This window comes from Canis lupus, chromosome 26 (genome assembly GCF_048164855.1).
Source record: "Canis lupus baileyi chromosome 26, mCanLup2.hap1, whole genome shotgun sequence".
In the NCBI taxonomy this organism is placed as follows: domain Eukaryota; kingdom Metazoa; phylum Chordata; class Mammalia; order Carnivora; family Canidae; genus Canis; species Canis lupus.
In genome coordinates, this window is record NC_132863.1 from 19,273,188 (window position 1) to 19,293,272 (window position 20,085).

Consider the following 20,085-nt stretch of genomic DNA (forward strand, 5'->3'; position numbering starts at 1 on the left):
ACCCTAGAAACAGGCCTCAGGCAGCTGGGGAAACAGTCTGAGTTGGAGGGTGTTTGGGGGAAAGGCAGGAGGTAAGGGAGGGACCCCCAGAAGGGGCACAGAGACTGCCCTTGGCATCCTCCCTTCCTGTCAACTCTGATCTCCCTGAGGCCCTGGCAGAAATTCCACCCCGCTCTCTTTCTGGCTCCAACCCCACCTCACATTCCAGCGAAAGCTCAGTCTAGTGCAGAAATGCAACCCTTGCTTTTGGGCTTAGGTATCACAAAGTCAGAGGCCTCTTCTAAAAACCTGACTTTGGGTTTCAGTTTGTTGACAAAAATAACTGGAGTCCCTGAGCAGCCAACACAAACGAATGGCAAACTGTCCCAGACAGAAACCCCAACCCCCAGCCTCTGCCATTCTCAAGCAGCCTCCCTGCGAGGAAGGCCTTGGGCCCAGAGGCCTGGGTTCCAACCCCACCTGTGGATGGCCTCCCAGCTTGGTGACCTTGGGGTGGTCGCTGTTCTCTTGGCCACAATTTCCCAGCTGTGTAGTGGGAATCAGAGAACTCAGTCCCCTTCCGATACCACAGGATTTGCTGGTACAAAGGCACACGATGCTGGGGTTTGAAGTGAAAGCAAAATGCTCTGTCAGGAACCTCAATTTATATACCGAGGTTCCTTATTCCTTTCAAAACACATTGATAGACACTCACTGGATGTTCCATTGGATGCTCACCACGGTGAGAAGTTCCAAATGCCAAGGCCACCGGACCAAAAGCCTGTGATGCCCCTCTTTTCACTTTAACAATTAGCTGGATTCCTGCCCCACTTTGATCCTTCCATCCTTTCCTCAGGCTCTACCGTGCAAAATTGACTCTCTCCTGCTCCGCCCTCAGGATGCTGACTTACCTTTCTTCCCATCAGGATCTCTAGGTGTACTGGCCCTTACCTCTCACCCCTTAGTGCCTTCATGTTGTTTGTATTCTAAAGAAAAGTCTAGGGGCGCCTGGGTTGCTTAGTGGTTGAGTGTCTGCCTTTGGCTCACTGGGATCCAGTCCCATATCCGCTCCCCACAGAGAGCCTGCTTCTCCCTCTGCCTATGTCTCTGCCTCTTTCTCTATGTTTCTCATGAATAAATAAAATCTTTTAAAATAATAAAATTTTTAAAATCTATCTTTATTTTTTCTTTGTGTCCCCAGCATTGTCAACCAAGCTATAATCTCAGCCCTCAACTCAGTCAAAACCAGGACACAGCAAGTTTTTTCTGCAAAGGGTCAGATAGTAAATATTTCAGGCTTTGCAAGCCATGTGGTCCCTGTCACAACTACTCAACTTTGACATTGTAGCGCACAGGTGGGCATTGAAGATACATCAACGTGTGAGCATGTCTGTGTCCCACGAAAACTTTGTTTATAAAGACAGGCTGGATTTGGCCCACAGGCTATAGTCTGTGGACTTCTGATCTTGGAGGTTGCTTCTTAAATGTTAATGTTCATACAAATCACCTGGGAATCTTGTTAAAATGCAGCCTCTGATTCTCTAGGTCTGGAGGAGGGCCCAGCACTCTGCATTTCTAACAAGCTCCCAGGTGATGCTGATGAGGCTGGTCCCAGGAACAAGGCTCCTGATGACTGCTGAGACAGGTACAGCCGACTCAACTGGCATTCCAAGCCCCTTCTCCCTTGCTGCCTTCCAAGAGAGAGGCTGGAAAAACCAAATAAGCACTTTCTTGTCTTCCCTTGTGGCCAAGGTATCCATGTGGACCAGTTCTGGCCAATACGATGAAAACAAAAATGTGGAGGTCTTTCAAGAGGCTCATGAATGGCACCCTTCTCCCTGTCCTGAGTTCTCAACTATATAAGAATTAAGACAAAGGGGATCCCTGGGTGGTGCAGCGATTTGGCGCCTGCCTTTGGCCCAGGGCGCGATCCTGGAGACCCGGGATCGAATCCCACGTCAGGCTCCTGGTGCATGGAGCCTGCTTCTCCCTCTGCCTGTGTCTCTGCCTCTCTCTCTCTCTCTCTCTCTCTCTGTGTGACTATCAAAAATAAATAAAAATTTATTTAAAAAAATAAGAATTAAGACAAAGGAGTGGCATGTGAAGGCTTGAGATATCACTGGTATTACTTATAAAGGCCGTTATTGTGGAAAACATAGTTTATGTTGAAATGAGCCTGATAACTGAATTGTGGGAAAAGGCAGAATTACTTATTTCACATGGACTGGGACAGACCTCCCCATAGGGTTGGAGAGATGGGGGTAAGACTTATGGCCCAAAGGAGCAGAAGAGAACTGTTACCTATAGACAGGCTAGGCTCCCTCCCCAGTAGAAAACTGGAGTTCACTCTTCCCAAATTTAGCAACCAGCTACATTCCACTTCCCCTGGGATAGGGTAAATAAAAGGCAGAGAGAAGCTGGAAGTGTATCACAAGGAATGAAACCATTTCAAGTGAGACAACATCACCTTCTCTCCAGTATTCACTACTTTTTGTTCTGTTAAGATACTGGGCTTAACATTAAACCTTTAGTCAGGAAGAGGTGTGTAGTCTAATAGGAAAATCCTACACCTACCTTCATGAGACTGTACCACTTTTCTCATGAGACTATAATAACCATTTCTTTGCTTTGGTATTTTCTTTTGAACACCAGTGGAGAATTTCCATTTTCCCCCCACAGGGGTCTGAAATGTGTCAGAAGAGCATATTAATTAAACCCCAAGTTTATTCTGGACACAGGGCCCCAAATTTATTCTCTATTCTATTAATTGCCCAAATTCTATCCAGTTGTGTTGTCCACATAACTAATCAGAGTTCATGAATTCATTCATTCAGTAAATATTTAATGAGCACTCGCTTTTTCCAGGCTGTGTTCTAAGTGCTAAAGATACAACAGTGGACAAAGATGAACATGCTTGCCCTAATGCAGCTCAGATTCCAGCAAGGGGTATGGACAAGAAATAATCATCATATAAATAAGTTATACTACATGTTTGATGGTGGAAACATCATGAAAAAAAGAGAGAAAAAGTAGAGCAGGGAAGCAGGATCAGGAATGCTGGGAGGGAGGGAGAATGTTGCAGTATGAAAGGTAGTCAGGGTATACAGTGGAATTAAAATCAAACTAAAAATTTTTTAAAAGATAGCTAGAGTGGGTCTCTTCAGGAAGATTAAATTGAGAAATTATTTGGCATGAAGAATTAACAATGTAGATAATTAGAGAAATGCATCCTATACAGAGGGACAGTCATTGCAAAGGCCCAGGAGAACAAGAATTCACCTGTTCAGTGAGGAGCAGATTGACTGGAGCAGAGTGACCAGAAGAAAGGGGCGATGACAGAGATAATGCAGAGTCACATCAGAAGGAGTGGAAATAACCCTAAAGAGGAGGCTCTTGGGACGCCTGGGTGGCTCAGTGTTTGAGCATCTGCCTTTGGCTCAGGGCATGATCCTGGAGTCCCGGGATCGAGTCCCACATAGAGCTCCCTGCATGGGGCCTGCTTCTCCCTCTGCCTGTGTCTCTGCCTCTCTCTCTGTCTTTCATGAATAAATAAATAAAATCTTAAAAAAAAAAAAAGAGGAGACTCTTGCAGGTGAGAGAGGATGATGGCTTGAGCCAGGATAATAGCAGGTGAGGAAGGGAAAAGAGGTTGAATCCTGGATAAATTTTCAAGGTAGAACCAGTAGGATTTCTTGGCAGGCTGGGTATGTGAAAGAAGAGGCAAGGACTCCATGGTCATCCTTGCACAGAGATTAAATGGTAATATTAAGATATATCAGGAAGAGCAGAATGAGGAGCCTGGTCGAGTTTCTCCATAGAAAAACAATGATTTAAGTGGCAAAAAAATATTTTTTAAAAAAGTATTTACAGTCTCTAGAATCATCTTAAGGGCATACAGTAAGTGAAGAAACATTCATGAAGAAAATCTGCAAAACCTCAGCAAGGACAGCAAGGGTCCATGGTATCTGAGCCATGACCTGCTCCCTCCTCCTCCCCCAGTTCTGTGTGATGGAAACTCTCCTGCAGGTGAGTATGGCCAAGAAGACAGGGACTCCCTTCCCCTCAGTTCCCAGTCTTGGGCTACAGTTTCACTCTGAGAAGGGCAAGACTCCAGTGTTTCTCCAGCCCTGTGTGGCAGAACCTCTAATCTGGATGGGTGTGGATGAAGGAACGGAAGTCCCCATTACTCGCCCCCCCCCCCATTCCCTATTTGGATGGTGGAAGCTCTACTCTCCTCCAGGTGTGGCAGGCTGAACTCCTGAAGCCCAGCCATCCCTGCCCCAGATCCTTCGCCAGGTGGAGGCTCTGTGCTCACAGGAAAAAGATAAGAAGACCAGAAGTTACCACCCCTCCCAATGTCTGCTCACAGAGCAACAGTGTCACTCCAGAAGAAGAGGGCCATCACCCACTCTGGATCATGTGCGGTGCTGCAGATTCTTCCCAGGGAAAGAGACAGGCCAGAGGGAGGAAGAGCTCCATGGTGCTGCCTAAGAGGACTGACTTTATTTGGAAGAGAATGTGGAGAATTCCTAGCTGAAGGGTGTCGTTGAAAACCAGGAGGGATGCCTGGGTTGCTCAGGTCATGATCCTGGGGTTCTGGAATGGAGTCCTGCATCCGGCTCCCTGCAGGGAGCCTGCTTCTCCCTCTGCCTGTGTCTCTGCCTCTCCCTGTGTGTTTCTCGTGAATAAATAAATAAAACCTTAAAAAAAAAAAAAAAAAAGAAAACCAAGAGATCTTGGTGGAGGGAAATTGAGAGTGTGCTGGGAGCTCCCTAATATTGGTAGCAGCTAGTGAAGTGACAGAGGGTCAAAAAGTTAAACAAAAAGAAACAGATAAAAGACGGCCAAGAACACCCCCAGGGGTCACAGTTGACCCTGGGGGTCAGGCAGGTTGTGCACCAGTGGTGGTCGTCCATGGACTCGGATGCAGTTGAAGCTGGACATGGGTGAGACTTGTAAATATACCCAATTCACACACAGATTCGTCAACAAAGGGCAGAAGCCCCTCCCCCCCAGCACAGGAGTTTAAGCACAGGCTCTAATGAAATGCTGGCGAAACGATGAGCCCCTCAAACCCTGGGGAACTCCCTGAAAGCTAGGAGGAAAAATAAAACCACACACATCCCTACTTGACAAATGTGGGCAAGCCAAGGCTGTGCCCTCTCAGGAGTGATGGAGAAAGACTTCCAAGCTAGCCCTTGGCTGAAAGTTGGCCCAAAACACAGAGTCCCTGACCTATGATAGTGACTGACCTCCAAACCACACACACACACACACACACACACACTCTCTCTCTCTCTCTAACCAACTAAACAAGCCTAAGCACAACCTGTGATCAACAAGTAGCTTCAGTAGATTCCAGGATGACCCTGAGGTAGCCTGAAAAACAAATCTGAGCAGCGACATCAGAGGCTGCACACTGCAAGGGAAATAGACTTCACAAAATTAGCTCAGCCAAGTCACTAAACAAATAAACAAACATCAAGCAAACAACAGTAATAACCCCAAGGGATGGGGGAGTCAATAGTCAGAGTTGCTATAATATTTTACCTAAAATGTATTGAAGCTAGTGACACTAACAGTAACTCAAATCCATACTGAAAACACCAGTAAAGCTCATTGTGAGATAAATTATAAAAGATGGTAGAATGGCCTATTTCTTCTTCTGTCTTTACCTGATATAAAGAGTGGTTGTATAAAACAGTTTGTTTACAGTTGTATTATTGGACCTGTGATGTATAGAAATGTATTTGAGGGGTGCCTGGGTGGCTTAGTCGGTTACGGTTACATGTCTCCCTTCAGCTCAGGCCACGGTGTCAGAGTCCTGGGTTTGAGCCCCACATTGCCCTCCCTGCTCAGTGGGGAGGGGCGGCGAGTAATGGGGGCTTTACTCCCTCTGCCCCTTCTCCCAACTCATGCTTGCGTGTGTGTGTGTGTGTGTGTGTGTGTGTGTGTGTGTAAGCACTCTCTCTCTCTCATTCTCTCTCAAATAAACAACAAAAAAATTTTTTTTAAGAAATGTAATGTGTTTGATAGTAACAGCAAAAAGGAGACAGATGGGAGCAAAGACATGTTGAAGCAAAGAAATTAATCAAACCAGATGGTAACTGGCATCCATAGGAGTGAATGAAGAAAACTAGAAATGGGAAATAAGATTAATTTAACAACTCTGGATATATATTAATTTTCCTTTCTTCTCTTAGCTTCTATAAAGAATATGCATTTGTGTAAATTAATAATTACAATGTGTTTCTGGGTTTGTGACATACATAGATGTAACATTTATAACAATAATAGTATAAAAAGGGGAAGAGTTTGGAGTTTATAGAGAAAAGTTTCAGAATTCATTGGAATTATGCTAGTAAAATCTGAAGTAAATCTGATAAGGAAGCTGTATATTGTAAGCCTTAGAGCAATCACTGTGGCAATAACTAAAAATAGAACATCAGGTGCCTGGGTGGCTCGATTGGTTAAGTGTCCAACTCTCGATTTCAGTTCAGGTCATGGTCTCAGGGTCATGAGATCAAGCCCTGTGACAGTCACGCTCCATGCTGGGCATGGAGACTGCTTCAGATCCTCTCTCTCTCTCCCTCTCCCTTTGTCCCTCTCCGTGTGCACCCCCTGTCGCCTTCCCCCACTCACACACTCTCTCTCTCTCAAAAAAAAAAAAAAGAGACAGATAATAGAGTTAAAGGGTCATTACAGAAATTTAAATGTTATTCTAGAAAATATCCACTTAACACAGAAGAAGACAGTAAAGGAGAAACAGAGAGTGACAGAATGAGGCATAGAAAACAAAAAGCTAAGGTGCAACTGTAAATATAACCATGTCAATAATAACACCAAATATAAATGAATGAAGTGATCCAATGTAATGGAAAAGATTGTGGAAAAAGCCAAGATCCAACTATGTACTGGCTCAGAGTACACACTTTAGAGTACACACACACTAAAGAGACACACTTTATTTTTTTAACTGCCTTTGTTTACATTTCATATACATAACAAAATGTTACCATTTTAATGACTTTTAGGTGTACAATTCAGAGGCATTAAGTTCATTTACATTATTGGGCAACCATCCATCTCCAAAATATTCTCATCATTTCGAACACAAACTCTAAACCTATTAAATAATAGTTCTCCATTCCTCCCTCTCCCCAGCCTCTGGCAACCTCCACTCTGCTTCCTGTCTCTGTGGATTGGACTACTCTAGGTCCCTCATATAAGTGGAATTGTACAGTATTTGCCCTTTGGTCTGGCTTATTTCACTAAGCATAATATTTTCAAGGTTCATCTATATAGATGATATAGATTTATATACATGAACCTTGAAAATATTATATATATAATATATATCAGAATTGCACTCCATTTTACAGCTAAATAATATTCCATTCCTTTGGGGAGAGAGGTACTTAGCTATTAATTTACTTATTCTGCTTTATTGAGGTATAATGGACAAATAAAATGGTAGATACTTGGGGCACCTGGATGACTCAGTGGTTGAGCGTGTGCCTTCCACTCAGGTCATCATCCTGAGGTCCTGGGATCGAGTCTCGCATCAGGCTCCCTGTGAGGAAACTGCTTCTCCCTCTGCCTATGTCTTTGCCTCTCTCTCTCTGTATCTCTCATGAATAAAAAAATAAAATCTTTTAAAAAAAATACATAAAATGGTATATATTTAAAATACACAACATAACAATTTGAATTATATATACTTCATGAAATTATTACCATAATCTCATTAATTAACACATCCATCACCAACTAAAACATACTTATGCTTCGTCTTTGTTTTTGTTTTGTGTATATGTTGGTGAGATTTCTTAGGGTCTTCTCTCAGCAAATCTCAAGCATACAACACAGTGTTATTAACCTCAGTCATCATGCTGTACCTTAGATTCCTCAGAGCTTATTTCTCTTATAACTGAGTTTATTCCTTTTGACCAGCATCTCCCCATTTCCCCCATCCCCTAGCCCCTGGTAACCACCTTTCTATTTTCTATTTCTGAGTTCAATCTGTTTTTTTTTCTTTGAGATTTCACATATAAATGAGATCAGACAGTATTTGTCAAGCTAATTTCACAATGGAGAAAGAATAGTCCTTTTAACAGTACTGAGACAATCGGAATCCACATGCAGAAGAATGTATTACACAAAAATTAACTTGAATCTAACTGGTCATAGACCTAAATGTAAGAGCTGAAATTACAAAAATCTTAGAAGAAATCATAGTTGTAAACATCATGACCTTGGGTGATGATTTCTTAGATATGACACCAAAAGCACAAGCAATGACAGAAAAAGATACATAAATTGGACTACATCAGGTGTGCTTGGGTTGACTCAGCCAGTTAAACTCTGCCATGATCTCAGGGTCCTGGGATAGAGCCCAGCATTGGGCTCTCTGCTCAGCGGGGAGCCTGCTTCTCCCTCTCACTCCCCCTCTGTGCTCTCTCTCTCTCCCCCTCAAATAAATGAATAAAATATTTTTTTAAAAATTGGACTACATCAATTTTGTGCTGCAAATAAATGCTGCTGTCCACTAAATGAAAAGATAATCCACAGAATGGGAAAAAATATTAGCAAATCATATATCTAAAAAAATATATCAAGAATATATAAAAGACAACTCAATACCAAAAAGACAATCCAATTTAAAAATGGGTGGAGGTTTGAAAACATATTTCTCCAAAGAAGATATACAAAAGGCCAGTAAGCCCTTGAAAAGGTGCTCAACATCATTAGTTGTTAGAGAAATGCAAAAATGCAAATCAAAACCACAAGGAGACACAACTTCGTACTCACCAGAATGGCTACAATCAAAATGTGGAGAATTTGAAATCCTTGTGCATCGTTGATGGGAATTTCAAATGGTTCAGTCAGTTTGTCCATCAAAATCTTGAACATAGAGTTACTATATCCCCCAACAATTCCACTCCAGGTATATATAATCAAGAGAAATGAAAATATACATCCACACAAAAACTTACACATGAATGTTCACAGCAGCATTATTTGTAATAGTCAAAAACTGGAAACAACCCAATGACTAATGGATGAATAAACAAAATGTAGCATATCCAAACAAAGGAATGTTATTCAGCAATAAGAAGGAATTAAGTATGATATATACTACAAAACAGATGAACTTTTACACTAAGTAAAAGAAGCCAGTCACAAAATACCACATATAATGTGATTCTATTTATTTAAAATGTCCAGAATAGAAAAATCTATAGAGCCAGAAAGTAAATTAGTGGTTCCCTTGGGCTGGGAGGAGGGTGTAGGGGGATGGGGAGCGACTGCTGATGGGCACCGAATGTCTTCCAGAAGTGATGAATACGATCTAAACTGACATTGTATTCGTGGTTGCACAACCCTGTGAATATACTTAAAATTCACTACTCTGTGGCCACCCCCACTGTGGTTGTTCCTCCTGGGGCCTCACAGGGTAAACAACCCCCACTGAGCCTCACAGTGACCTCACCGGATAAGCAGCTTAAACATCACTCACTGAGCCCTGCACCAGGCAGGGGGCTGAGCAGCTCCCCCAAGTGCTAACACCTGAAAATCAGCACAACAGGCCCCTCCCCCAGAAGACCAGCTAGACGGACAGGAGAAAAACAAATTATTGACCAAGCAGCACTGGAAAGTTCCAGGTGAAGTCAAGGGACTTACAGTATACAGAATCAGAGGATACTTCCCCTTGGTTTTTTTTTTTTTTTTTTTTTTTTTTTTGCTTTTTGATTTCTGTTTGCTTCCCCCTCCCCCTTTTTTTTTCTTTTTTTTTTTCACTTTTTCTTCTCTTTTTTTTTTCTTCCTTTTTTCTTTTTTTCTTTTTCTTTTCTTCTTTCTCTTCTCTCTTTTTCCCCTTTTCCCAATACAACTTGTTTTGGGCCACTCTGCACTGAGCAAAATGACTAGAAGGAAAACCTCACCTCAAAAGAAAGAATCAGAAACAGTCCTCTCTCCCACAGAGTTACAAAATTTGGATTACAATTCAATGTCAGAAAGCCAATTCAGAAGCACTATTATAAAACTACTGGTGGCTCTAGAAAAAAGCATAAAGGACTCAAGAGACTTCATGACTGCAGAATTTAGATCTAATCAGGCAGAAATTAAAAACCAATTGAATGAGATGCAATCCAAAATTCACTACTCTGTACACTTTAAGTGGGTGATATCTGTAGTACATGTATTACATCTCATTAAAGATATTTTTAATTATTCATATGAAGATGCTCCAATAATTAAATGCATAGATATTCTAACAGTAAAGTGCTAACATATAGTGATGCTCTGAATTTGAAAATATTCAAATATTCTTTACATCCAGCCCTGCACCTGGAATTCTGAATTCCAGTCCACATTTCCTACTGCATATAGCTCCCCACCTGGTTTTCCTATTGGCCCCTCATGCTCACAGATTCCCCTGAAATCCACTCCTCCTCTTAGGTGCCCCTCACTGACAGTAGCATTGCCATTTCTACAGGCTTCTAGACTGATAATCCTAGGACCACCTTTGATTCCTACCTGTCCCTTGTTCCTAAGTCCAGGAGACTTCACGTCTGCCCAAGTTAACCCATTCCCTTCCGTTACACCAGGGGAGCTCCCATGCCTTAGTTCTGAGCCTCAGTTTTGCCCCTACATTAGCGATGACCTCCAGTTTCTCCTGCCAACCTGCACCAATACCAGGTTAACATGCCCAGGAAGAACACCAGTCACCTCAAAGCTCAGCAGCTCTCAGTGGCTCCCTGTGCTTAATGAATAATGTCCAAATTCCTGCTTCTGGAAGTTTGAGACTCTCTAGGTGCCTTTCCCCCAAAACTATCTTTATCTGTCCCTGATCATTCCCTTCACAAATACTTTATATTAAAAACCATCCACTATCCCCTCTGAGTGTCACTCAACTTCCCCCACTTTCTTGCCTTTGCCCATGCTGTTCCCCTGCACCTTACACTTTACTTCACCTTGTCTATGAACATCTGGATTCCTAGTCAGGCTCCTCCAAGAAACTCCTCCCAAACTGGTGTCAGCATCCCCTTCTTTTAAACTGTGCCCACATTCTGTCACCTACCCGTCATGCTACAGATAACTGTCCTTCAGATCCTGTAGCTCTCTAGGTGCTTTACTTCTTGCACTGCTATTTCTAATCCTTGTTCTTTGCCTCATCTCTTCTCTTCCTTCCATATTGCAACCGGTCTTTGTATGGGATTTGGAAGGGTTGCATCTGTGCTCGACTTATAATTCTCAGAGCTTTAGCACAGAGCCAGGCACTTCATAGGTCCTCAATAAGCCTTCAGGAACACAAAGCAAAGAGAAAACACAGCATGTGTACTTCCTGGCTTTATGGAATTTACAACCTCACATGGAAACTAGACATACATTTTTTTTAAAGATTTTATTTATTTATTCATGAGAGACACAGAGAGAGAGAGAGAGAGGCAGAGACACAGGCAGAGGGAGAAGCAGGCTCCATCCAGTGAGCCCAATGTGGAACTCGATCCTGGGACTCCAGGATCATGCCCTGGGCTGAAGGCAGGTGCTAAACCACTGAGCCACCCAGGGATTCCCTAGACATAAATTATTTTGATGCAAGACAGAATGAAGGAAGTATATGATAACTGTGTCCCTGGGGCACCTGGGTGGCTCAGTAGTTGAGCATCTGCCTTTGGCTTGGGTCATGATCCCAGTGTCTTGGGATTGAGTCCCTCATCAGGCTCCCCACAGGGAGTCTGTTTCTCCTTATGCCTCTCTCCCTCTCTGTGTCTCTCACGAATAAATAAATAAAATCTTAAAAAAAATAACTGTGTTCCCAAGTACTTTGGAGCAAGAGGTGACATTTAATACAACTGAGAGGAACGAGAAGAGGCTACTGATTGGGGTGAGATTCTCATAGATGGATTGGGGATCAAGAGCATTACAGATTAAGGGATCAGCATCAGCAGATACCCAAGTAGAAAAGTGTCAAACACATTTGCAAGAAGTGAACTGGGGGCTATGACTGACGAGCAAGGTCCATGCTCAGTTGGAAGGGGAAAGGGTACTGTGGCTAGAGATGAGCCTTGAAAATTATGTTGGAGACAGATCACAGAGAGTGATGGACTCCAGGCTAGAGAATCTGGACTTTATTCTGCTGGGGGTGAGCAGCCCTGAAGATATTTAGTTGAGCAATGAAAGAGCTCAGGAGCTAAAAGGAGCTAAAAGGCAAATTGTATCAGGCAGCCCAAGTGGGCTGATCAGGGCCTGATCCTGGAGACCCGGGATCGGGATCGAGTCCCACGTCGGGTTCCCTGCATGGAGCCTGTTTCTCCCTCTGCCTGTGTCTCTGCCTCTGTGTGTGTGTGTGTGTGTGTGTGTGTGTGTGTCTAATGAATAAATAAATAAAATCTTTTAAAAACAAAACAAAACGGTGTCTCAATGAATAATCAGCTGTTGATTTACTTGATTTGTAAATCTGGCTGTTCAGCTACGAATGCCTTAAAAAAAGTGGGGGCAGATGGTGATTAATTCTTAAAGGGACAACAAAGAGTTTAGCTCACTTTAAAAAAAAAAAAAATGTTACGACTTCTATTTTCTTAAAGTATATGTAAGTTAACCAAAGACTCCAGGGGAAGTTTCTGTTTGGATGATGTTTATTTTGGTACCTTGAAAGCTTGGCAGTTGTTTAGAAATTCAATTACAACTTGCCTTTAAACAAAACCACCCTTGGGAATGGTGGGTTTGAGCTGATCTCAATATATTAAGTTGACATTATGAGGCAGTTATGCTGCAGGTTCAGAGGGTTGATTAAATCTTAAAATGAGTGCAGAACAGGCACCAAAAGCACATGCTTTGTTTAATTGGCTCTTCCAATAGACGAGACAAAGAAGGAAAAAACAGCAATATAAATGGAGGCTATTTTTATTATTGTTTAAAAGGGAGCCTCCTCTGTGTCAGATGGGAGATCTAGCATCAGCTCCCATGGCTTTTCTTCAAGACCATGGATACACAAAAAGCACAAATTGACAGTCGGGGCTAGAAGGAAACTGAGGCTCCCAGCCACATGCAAGCCAGCTGGGAGGAGGAAAGGAATAGTAAATACTGAGAAAGTGTTCAATCAAAACTTCCGTTTGCTCTAGCAATTAATCATTGTGCATGCACATACACATAGTCCATTTTTTTTTTACACTTGATCTTAGCCAAAAGTGATACACAGTTTTTTAACTGAATTTAACAGTTTTAACCCATGGCAGAGATATTTAGATATTTATCGTTCACTGATAATAATCAAATGCCTTCTCTGCCTTTCTCAGCTTCCCTGTTAGTTAGGTGGAGGCCAGGTGACAAGCTCTGGCAAAGGCCCGGAGAGCAGAGGAAGGGTATGTCACCAGCAAGCTGAAGCATTTAGGAGCCAGTGTCCTCCCTCCATGACTTCTTTTCCCTTGATACAGTGGTCCTGGGGGTCCTGGGTTCTGGGTGAATCAGCTGAGTGATGGTAGAGTGTCTGCCAATCTAGATTCCCAAGTAAGAAGTAAAATTTAGTTATGTCAAGCCACTGAGATATTAGGGTTTATTTGTACCACAGCATAGCCTAGCCTATTCTGACTAATCCATCCCCAGTATCCATCCTTTCTTTTATTATGTCAGATCCCCTAATTTTTTTAGCTGGACATGTGGCTACCCAAAGGGAAAACTATATTTCTCGACCTTTCTAGTGGCTGAGAGAAGCAATATGTTTAAAATCCAGCCAATGGAATGCAAGCAGAAGAATCATCTGTTCCTTAAGAAGCAGTAGTAATATCCCCTTTTTTTTTCTTCTTCTTTGGCCTATTCTTTAACCTGCTACCTGGAATGTAGATGCTGCCATCTTGGACAAGATGCTGCCATCAAGGCCACAAGTGGACGAGCAACAGTAGGGGAAGCCAGAGTTCCCGAGCACATGGAGCACCATACCAACTGTGAACAGCCTGCCCACATTTTTATGTGACTGAGAAATAAATTTATACTTTCTTCAAGCCATTGTTGTTTCCAGCATCTTCCATATATTTAGATGTTTGACATTGTAACCAAATTATCTGTCTTTTTCACTTCTTCTGCAAATGTCTTAGAAATACGTGGCCAAGAACCCCAGAATCAGCACCAGGACTGCCTAATAGAGTGGATATTTTGGACAGATCAACTCAGGTTGTCTAGGAGGGCTTGCCAATTCTTTAAGCAAAAAGATCCCGGAAGAACCAGAGGACAAGTGATAGCATATGTATGGTTAGCAAACAGAGTCTCTGATTTCCTTAACTAGAAGGTAGAGGTCATAATTGTTAATAACAATTTAGAGTCTACTTCTCTTCTTCTTGACCCTGAGGTAAACTCCTGGCAAGAAAAAAGCCACTTCCTGTCTCTGATTTGACTTTATTTTTATATTTTTAGGTTTCCCACTTGGGAGATGGACTTCTTCTCTCCATTTTGAAAGAAACTCATTGCTACTTCTTTCCCAAGCTTTCAAATATTCCTTATTTTATCCCTTCACGGATGGTATGGTCCCTTCCACATACTGAAGTCTTAATGAGCGTGAACTTCCCTTATTCTTTCCACTTCTCTCCCATAGTCAATGGTTTGATACTGAGAGCACTATTCTGCTATGGAATGGAATAACTCCTATATCCAGTAAGTATCTGCTAGAAAGAAAGCTCCATGAAGGCAGGGATTTTTATCTGTGTATCTCTAGTACCTAGAAAAGTACCTTGTATATAATAGGAATTCTATAAATATTTGCTGAATTTAATATCTAATAGTCTTCTGTATTTATTTCACTACCACTCCACTATTTACCTCTGAGTTACATCAGCTTATGTGTATTCAATGCACAGAAATATCCCGAGTGACCAACTGCTGGAGTCTAGAAAAATAAATATCAAACTTAAATAAACAGGCATCTTTTTTTAGAGTAAACCTTGTATATAGTATTTTAAGCAATGGGTAAATTAAAATGTGAGTTTATTGTAAACCACAAAGCCTTGAGAATACATTTCTAGGTGTACTACCTCTATCTAAAATCATGCTGAAATAGAAACTATCTCCCAAATTCAATGGCATAGAGCAAAAACACTGAATTCTCATTCCCTCACAGCTGCAAGTTGGCTAATCTAAGGCAGACTCAGCTAGGCTTGGTTCCAAGCTACAGGCCAGGTCCCGATATGCTCTATGTCTCCATATTTTCCATGTCCAGTGGTTACCAGGGAATGTTGTTCCCATGACAAAAGACATTCAGCACAGAAGGCACTCGGTTTGTGTCTTATCTGCTAACATCCCATTTGCCAAAACAAATCATGTGATCAAGTGGTCAGGGAGAAACTCTGAACACCCTGAAGCACTAGCAAGGGGGTGAATCCACAAAACAGGAAGTGAAGAATTGAGATCAATGATTCACTTTACCACACTGGGTTTGATAAATATCAAACATGAAATCTGGCTATTTTCTGATACAAGTACGACTCTGTTAAATACTGTTAACTCTCATAAGAGAGGAAAGTGGAGCATGAAATCCCCAGAACTTAACTCAAGAGTCCCTAAAGCTGGGAAACATTCTTCTGTTTCTGAATGAACAACACATGCTGGGTAATGGTGGTGAAGATGTCCTCTGGGTTCACACACTCTCTCAAGCTTACCATGTTCCAGATCTCAGTCCTGACTCCATCCTTGTCCCAAGTTTTTAACTCTTCCACTTGGGAAATCTTCCCAGTAGAAGAGTTCTGTAGGCCAACAATAGTAGTAAATGGCAAGAGAAGTTACATCAAGAAATTTTATTTACTACCTTCATCCTCATTGGAATGGTGGTTCGATGTCCCATTAAAAAGAAAGTACCTTGAATGCCAGAAAGAAGGGCTGTAGAGTAAAGGAGGTTGGAAATATCAAAGACTTGCCAGACTCCCATCTATGGTATAGGTCCTTTGACATCTGACCCAATGAATGTTCCCCAGCCTTGTTGACTACTGACTCCCTATTATAGTCACTGTAGGGATCATTAATCTGGGATCCTCAGACTGAATGAGGACAGAATTTTAGGGATTCCTGAATTTGAGTGGGAAAAAAGTTAACTAATATTTAATTAATATAATAATAACATTTAGCACTTCCTTCAATTATGCAGGTCACAAACCACAGTATTATTAGGAATACCTGTGCTTTTGTCACCAAATCATACATTTTTTTTCTTATCACATGATGCTTGTACATATCTTTTATAGATACTTTTAAATAAAGATATTTACATTTAGCACTACTTCAAAAATGCAAGAGTTATTAAATCCACTACTAGATATGGTTTTTTATGTGCCATACTGTATCACAAATTTGTTTTTCTAATACTCTGATAACTGTATTTATAATCTAAGTATTTTGTTTCATGAGTGTAAAATCATTATACTGAGACTCATTAGCTTCGCCAGACTACCACTGAACAAATAAGATTAAGAACTTCTCCTTAAGGTTTCCTGCAACAGGTGATGTTCTTTAGACCCTCAGGAAATGCACTGTGGGTTTACCAGGTGCTTATATGCAACAGCAGGTGCTGTGCCCAAAATATCTTGGACATATGGGATCAGTTCATTCCCTTTTATCCAAATTTCAAACACTTTCCCTTCTGATCCCTGTGACTCCTCTGAAGAAACTCTCCCAACCCCACTCCAGTTTCTTCTTATAGTTTCCAGAAAAATCTGTAAAAATCCCTTCTTTCTCATTCTTTTATCATATCTTTGGTCCCCAACTATAAGGAAAGGTCAAGGTGAGTTTAACCCAGCAATATCTCCCTATTTAGTTTTTAAAATTTCCTCATGATCTTGTTACATCTCTTAAGTTGTCAGCAGGGAAGTGAAGTACACCCCACTCCCTTGTCTAAGCAATTCTTACTTTAGAAATATTGCCTGATACTGATACAAAATCTTCCCTCCTTTAAGGTTGGCTCTGCCTTCTTCCCCAGGTCCATTACAAGATAGTTTCCATGACCCCTCTACAAAGTCTTTTCTCCTCTGTACCAAGCAGCCATTGACTCCTCAACCATGGCAAAGACCTGCTTGGTCTCCAGACCTCTCCTTACTCTTACCTCCTCCACAGGCTACTGTTGGTGTATGAGGCTGGGATGGAAGAGTGATCCATCAGGCATCTGCCACGTGCCACCCGAGTCAAGACTTTGCTTATTTCACTGTGGATATGTCATGTGTGTCTGGGCAGTCAAAGATGAGTTTGTTTTACAGCTACTTCACTGATGACTGGTACAATCCAATCAACTAACCATTTACTGATTCACTTCACATTCAGGGTCTTGTGCAGAATGTTCCTATCTAGCCAAATTTTTTATCAATATCTGCTATGGTCTAAATGTTTGTGTATCCCCCTCCTCAAATTTCATATGTTAAATCCTTAACCCCAAAGCAATGGTATTAAAGATGGGGCCCTCAGAAGGTGATTAGATTCTAAAAGCGGAATCCAAATGATTAGGATTAGTACCCTTATAAAAGAAGTCCCAGAAAGATCTCTCACTCCCACCAAATGAGGGCACAATGGGAAGTCAGCAGTCATAGGAGGGCCTTCACCAGAAACCTATGTTAGCACCCTGATCTTGAATTTCCAGACTCCATAACTGTGAAAAACAAATTTCTTTTGTTTATAAGCTTCCCAGGCTGTGGCATTTTGTTAGAGCAGCCAGAACAAACTAAGATACTACCTGTAATGGACATTATGATGCAACACCAGATTCCCCATCAGAACTTATTGTCCCAGCTGCTGAGAGCACTTCTGGCTGATTGCCCTGAGCTGTTATCTCTCCCTGGATACTACCCTTGGCTAGAGACAGCTACTTCGCCCAAGAGGACAGTCACATCCAATGACTGGTCACTGTGAGCATATAGAGGCTCAGCACTCTCCTTGTGACATTAGACAACTGTGAAGGGCCATTCCAGCTTCAGAGCTCTGCATAGGTCAGCTGAGGCCTTTGTTGAGACTGCATTGCAGCTCAGTCTCTCCCAGTACATGATCCTTTTTCCTTCCCTTTCAGAGTTTGATCCCCAGAGCTCCAATAGACCCATATGCTAAAGCCTCATCTCAGAGTCCACTTCTGGAGGACCCCAACCTGTAAAACTCCCTCACTCCATTCCAGGGCCTGAACCCCACCAGACTTTAAATATACCACTTTGATCTCCTATTTACTGCTATATCCCCAGTTCCCTCTACAGGGCTTGGCACAAAGGAGGAATTTAATAAGTGTTTAATAAGTTGAATTTAATTTGCAAATTTGACCAGCCTGCCAGCAGTACCCTCCTCCAAGCCTCTAGTAAGAATCTTGGCAGTCAATAGGTTATTTGCCAGTGGATCGCACTAAACAACTAGTTACCAAAAGAACCGTCTAGTGATGCTGTCTGAGAGTAGTTAAGGCTCCTGGCAGGTGTCTCAGGCCACACAGTCAACCACCAGAAGGCCAAGAGCCTGCTCCCCTGGGGTCCCTGTCACCCCAGATCCCAGGATCAGTGAGGCCTGCTTAGAATAGACAATAGGTACCCAGTCCAAAGGACTGCTCTTGTCCTACACAGAGAGATTTCTCTCTGAGGCTGATTCTTAATCTCTGATCTTGTTTTGCTTTATCACTAAATCTTCTGGTTTTTAACCACATTATTTTTGAGCCATATGAATTTGTTATTGTTGTAGGTTCCATATGATCAAATATTGGATATTTCATGTACTCAACCTGAGTATTATCTCAGCTCAATTTTTAATTACAAATATGTATTCTTATTGTACTTAATTTGTGCTAAAATTTGCTTTTTTGTATATCAATTTATACCTTTTTTTTTTTTTACCATTTTACCACTTTGTTCTTTTATTTTTTAATTTTATCTCAGTTCGTCATTTTATTGATTAACATATTCTTTTAAATTGGCTTCAGATAACAAGGCCATTTTCTGTTACCACAACAATCAAAGAACCGAGTTCTTACACAATTCTCCTCAGGACCCTAGAGGACTGCTGGAAATATGACAATTGGTCTCTTCTTTAGGAAAAAAAAAAAAAAAGATTGTGTCCTCTTCCTGTCCACCCATGTCAGGTATGGTAATTAAGAAAAAATAAAATATTAATCCATGTGCTTGGTGCTCTACTTTAGGGCTCTGGCTCTCAACCCTCGCTATACATTAGAACCACTTGAAAAAATTTTTTAATTCCAGTGAAGTTAACATACAGTATTATATTTTCCAGATGTACAATATAGTGATTCAGCAATTCCATATATTACTCAGTGCTCATCAAGATAAGTGTACTCTTAATCCCCTTTACCTATTTCATTGATTCCCCACTCACCCTCACCTCTCCTCTGATAACCATCTGTTTTTCCCTATAGTTAAGAGTCTGTTTCTTGTTTTTTTTCTTTTTCCCCCTTTGTTCATTTGTTTTGTTTTTTAAATCCTACATATAAGTGAAGTCATATGGTATTTGTCTTTCTCTGACTGACTTATCTCGCTTAGCATTATATTCTCTAGATCCATACATGTTGTTGCAAATAGCAAGATTTTGTTTTTTATAGCTGAATGATATTCCACAATGTGTGTGTGTGTGTGTGTGTATACCACATTTTATTTATCCATTCATATATCAATGGACATTTGGGCTTCCATAATTTGGCTATTTTAAATAGTGCTGCAATAAACATAAGGGAGCCTGTATCCCTCTGAATTAGGGTTTTTGTATTCTTTGGGTAAATACCCAGTAGCGCAATTACTGGGTCATATGGTTCTATTTTTAATTTTTTGAGGAGCCTTCATACTATTTACCACAGTGACTGTACCAGTTTGCATTCCAACCAACACTACACAAGGATTCCTTTTTCTCTGTATCCTCACCAACACTTTTTTTTAATAAATTTATTTTTTATTGGTGTTCAATTTACCAACATACAGAATAACACCCAGTGCTCATCCCGTCAAGTGCCCCCCTCAGTGCCCGTCACCCACTCACCCCCACCCCCCCGCCCTCCTCCCCTTCCACCAACGAAACCCTAGTTCGTTTCCCAGAGTTAGGAGTCTTTATGTTCTGTCTCCCTTTCTGATATTTCCCACACATTTCTTCTCCCTTCCCTTA